Consider the following 6,016-nt stretch of genomic DNA (forward strand, 5'->3'; position numbering starts at 1 on the left):
TGTTATTGATAACAGGTTCCCACAAGGATACTCTTAACAGTGTTATTGATAACAGGTTCCCACAAGGATACACACTTAACAGTTTTATTGATAACAGGTTCCCACAAGGACACACTTAACAGTTTTATTGATAACAGGTTCCCACAAGGATACACACTTAACAATGTTATTGATAACAGGTCCCCACAAGGATACACACTTAACAGTGCTATTGATAACAGGTTCCCTTAAAGATACACACTTAACAGTTTATTGATAACAGGTCCCCACAAGGATACACACTTAACAGTGTTATTGATAACAGGTTCCCACAAGGATACACACTTAACATTTTTATTGATAACAGGTTCCCTTAAAGATACACACTTAACAGTTTATTGATAACAGGTTCCCACAAAGATACACACTTAACAGTTTATTGATAACAGGTTCCCACAAGGATACACTTAACAGTTTTATTGATAACAGGTTCCCACAAAGATACACTTAGCAGTGTTATTGATAACAGGTTCCCACAATGATACTCTTAACAGTGTTATTGATAACAGGTTCCCACAAGGATACACACTTAACAGTTTTATTGATAACAGGTTCCCACAAGGACACACTTAACAGTTTTATTGATAACAGGTTCCCACAAGGATACACTTAACAGTGTTATTGATAACAGGTTCCCACAAGGATACACACTTAACAGTTTATTGATAACAGGTTCCCACAAGGATACACACTTAACAGTGTTATTGATAATAACAGGTTCCCACAAGGATACACACTTAACAGTTTTATTGATAACAGGTTCACACAAGGATACACACTTAACAGTGCTATTGATAACAGGTTCTCACAAGGATACACTTAACAGTTTTGTTGATAACAGGTTCCCACAAGGATACACACTTAACAGTTTATTGATAACAGGTTCCCACAAGGATACACACTTAACAGTGTTATTGATAACAGGTTCCCACAAGGATACACACTTAACAGTTTATTGATAACAAGTTCCCACAAGGATACACACTTAACAGTTTATTGATAACAGGTTCCCACAAGGACGAACTTAACAGTTTATTGATAACAGGTTCCAACAAGGATACACTTAACAGTTTTATTGATAACAGGTTCCCACAAGGACGAACTTAACAGTGTTATTGATAACAGGTTCCCACAAGGATACACACTTAACAGTTTTATTGATAACAGGTTCCCTTAAAGATACACACTTAACAGTTTATTGATAACAGGTTCCCACAAAGATACACACTTAACAGTTTATTGATAACAGGTTCCCACAAGGATACACTTAACAGTTTTATTGATAACAGGTTCCCACAAAGATACACTTAGCAGTGTTATTGATAACAGGTTCCCACAAGGATACTCTTAACAGTGTTATTGATAACAGGTTCCCACAATGATACACACTTAACAGTTTTATTGATAACAGGTTCACACAAGGATACACTTAACAGTTTATTGATAACAGGTTCCCACAAGGATACGCACTTAACAGCGTTATTGATAACAGGTTCCCACAAGGACACACACTTAACAGTGTTATTGATAACAGGTTCCCACAAGGATACACACTTAACAGTTTTATTGATAACAGGTTCACACAAGGATACACACTTAACAGTGTTATTGATAACAGGTTCCCACAAGGATACACTCTTAACAGCGTTATTGATAACAGGTTCCCACAAGGATACACACTTAACAGTTTTATTGATAACAGGTTCCCTTAAAGATACACACTTAACGGTTTATTGATTACAGGTTCCCACAAAGATACACTTAACAGTGTTATTGATAACAGGTTCCCACAAAGATACACTTAACAGTGTTATTGATAACAGGTTCCCACAAGGATACACTTAACAGTGTTATTGATAACAGGTTCCCACAAGGACGAACTTAGCAGTGTTATTGATAACAGGTTCCCACAAAGATACACACTTAACAGTGTTATTGATAACAGCTTCCCACCAGGATACACACTTAACAGTGTTATTGATAACAGGTTCCCACAAGGATACACTTAACAGTTTATTGATAACAGGTTCCCACAAGGAAATCCCTTTTTTTAACAGTTTTGTAATATTTTCCGTGCCATTGACGGCCTTTTCAGTCTTGATAAAGGGAGATAATATTGAAACTTGAAATCATAAAATACGTCCACATTTTGGTTCCTATCTTTTCTTTTCTCTCTAAACATTGTTCGTCTCTTCAATATATCCGTTGGCACTGCCTTACTTTTAGATCTTTAGTTGTTTGTTTGAGATAATGCTCTTGTTCACTGGCCGAGACACACCACAGTCTAACACCGAGACACACCAGAGTCTTACACCGAGACACACCAGAGTCTTACACCGAGACACACCAGAGCCTTACACCGAGACACACCAGAGTCTTACACCGAGACACACCAGTCTTACACCGAGACACACCAGAGTCTAACACCGAGACACACCAGAGTCTTACACCGAGAAACACCAGTCTTACACCGAGACACACCAGAGTCTTACACCGAGACACACCAGAGTCTTACACCGAGACACACTAGTCTTACACCGAGACACACCAGAGTCTTACACCGAGACACACCAGTCTAACACCGAGACACACCAGTCTTACACCGAGACACACCAGAGTCTTACACCAAGACACACCAGACTCTTACACCGAGACACACCAGAGTCTTACACCGAGACACACCAGAGTCTTACACCGAGACACACCAGTCTAACACCGAGACACACCAGTCTTACACCGAGACACACCAGAGTCTTACATCGAGACACACCAGAGTCTGACACCGAGACACACCAGACTCTTACATCGAGACACACCAGAGTCTTACACCGAGACACACCAGAGTCTTACACCGAGACACACCAGTCTAACACCGAGACACACCAGAGTCTTACACCGAGAAACACCAGAGTCTTACACCGAGACACACCAGTCTGACACCGAGACACACCAGAGTCTTACACCGAGACACACCAGAGTCTAACATCGAGACACACCAGAGTCTAACACCGAGACACACCAGTCTTACACCGAGACACATCAGTCTTACACCGAGACACACCAGAGTCTTACACCGAGACACACCAGTCTTACACCGAGACACACCAGTCTTACACCGAGACACACCAGTCTTACACCGAGACACATCAGTCTTACACCGAGACACACCAGTCTTACACCGAGACACACCAGAGTCTTACACCGAGACACACCAGAGTCTGACACCGAGACACAACAGAGTCTTACACCGAGACACACCAGAGTCTTACACCGAGACACACCAGAGTCTTACACCGAGACACACCAGAGTCTAACAAATCGGTAGATCAACGTTCAGTATTCAATGAGACCACTCATTTGCCTGTTGTCAGGACAATCAGACCGGATGTGTTGTCCTGTTAGATCTTCTCGGCTGTATGATTCAGTGATGCAGCACTATAAAGTCAACATCAGTACCGCGCTATTTCAAACATACAAACACGGACATACGTCAGCCTCCCCAGAACACACATACTCGCCACTCACACGTATTTCTAACACAGAGGAGGCTGTCTTTAAGGTGGTACCTACACCTGTCCATCTCACACGTATTTCTAACACAGAGGAGGCTGTCTTTAAGGTGGTTACCTACACCTGTCCATCTCACACGTATTTCTAACACAGAGGAGGCTGTCTTTAAGGTGGTTACCTACACCTGTCCATCTCACACGTATTTCTAACACAGAGGAGGCTGTCTTTAAGGTGGTTACCTACACCTGTCCATCTCACACGTATTTCTAACACAGAGGAGGCTGTCTTTAAGGTGGTTACCTACACCTGTCCATCTCACACGTATTTCTAACACAGAGGAGGCTGTCTTTAAGGTGGTTACCTACACCTGTCCATCTCACACGTATTTCTAACACAGAGGAGGCTGTCTTTAAGGTGGTTACCTACACCTGTCCATCTCACACGTATTTCTAACACAGAGGAGGCTGTCTTTAAGGTGGTTACCTACACCTGTCCATGCTGCTTTAAAGATGTCACTTTTCTTTAATGGAACGCACAAGCGTTATCGTTCCTTAATGCATCTTTTTGTATAAAGCTCACGAGAATTCGCGATGTTTTGGCGTTCCTGTGATATCCAGCAGACGACAATGAGCTGGGTTAGCCTAACATGTTAATTTGTACAAATTGGTGTTTTTTAGTCTGAAGTGGACATTTTATACTAAAACGACAACTTCTTTTATTGTGAAGTTTTATAACACCTGTTGCATAAAATATTTGTGAACAACACCTAATTCAGTTACTGACCCCGGTCGGGCTGATTAAATGATTGAGAGGATGGAGGAATTAGCTTTTACATCGTCAGTTCACATAAATCACAAATGCGTTTGATCAGTCGTTGATCTGAATCCCCAGATTTATCTCACTAACAATAAGATTGATGATGAAGAGAAATAAATCGTATACACAAGATTATCTCCCCTAGACCATACCCACCCTACATACCCACCCTACATACCCACACCCACCCTACATACCCACCCTACATACACTCTATACACCCACCCTACATACCCACCCTACATACCCACCCTATATACCCACCCTACATACACCCTACATACCCACCCTACATACACCCTACATACCCACCCTACATACACCCTACATACCCACCCTACATACCCACCCTATATACCCACCCTACATACTCACCCTATATATACCCTACATACCCACCCTATATACCCACCCTACATACACCCTACATACCACCGACAACCCACCGACAGACACCCGACAGACCCACCCGACAGACCACCCGACAGACCCACCCGACAGACACCCACAGACCCACCGACAGACCCACCCGAGAGACCCACCCGACACCAGAACCAACACCGACAGACACCCGACAGAACCCGACAGACCACCCGACAGACCACCCGAAGAACCCACCCGACAGACCCACCCAGACCCGAAGAACACCACCCGACAGACCACCCGACAGACCACCCGACAGACACCCGAGAGACCCACCCGACAGACCACCCAAGACACCCGACAGACACCCGACAGACCCACCCGACAGACCCACCCGACAGACACCCACAACAACCAGACAGACCACCCGAGAGACCCACCGACAGACCACCCACATGACACACCCGAACCATAGACCCGACAGACCCACCCGACAGACGCACCCGACAGACCCACCCGACATGACCCACCCGAAGACCCACCCGACATACACCCGACAACACCACACCACGACAGACACCCGACAGACCCACACCACCGAAGAGCACCCGACAGACACCCGACAGACACCCGACAGACCCACACCGACAGACACAACCGACAGACCCACCACGAAGACCCACCCGACAGACCACCACCGAAGACCCACCCACAGACCCACCCGACAGACACCCGACATACCCACCCGACAGACACACCGACAGACCCACCCGACAACAGAACCACAGACCCAAACCCACGAAACAGACCCACACCGACAGACACACCCACATACCCACCCACAACCACACCCTACATACCCACCCTACATACACCCTACATACCCACCCTATATACCCACCCTACATACCCAACCTATATACCCACACTACATACCCACCCTACATACACCCTACAATGTACATACACCCTACATACCCACCCTACATACCCACCCTATATACACCCTACATACCCACCTACATACCCACCCTACATACACCCTACCCTACATAACCACCCTACATAACCACCCTACATACCTGCACTACAAAGCAGATGATTTTTTTCTTAATTTAGACACAAAAATATTTATTATATATAGCATGGATACTATAAAAAATATTTATTATATATAGCATGGATACTATAAAAAATATTTATTATATATAGCATGGATACTATAAAAAATATTTATTATATATAACATGGATACTATAAAAAATATTTATTATATATAACATGAATA

This window comes from Pecten maximus, chromosome 5, assembly GCF_902652985.1.
Source record: "Pecten maximus chromosome 5, xPecMax1.1, whole genome shotgun sequence".
Taxonomy (NCBI): domain Eukaryota; kingdom Metazoa; phylum Mollusca; class Bivalvia; order Pectinida; family Pectinidae; genus Pecten; species Pecten maximus.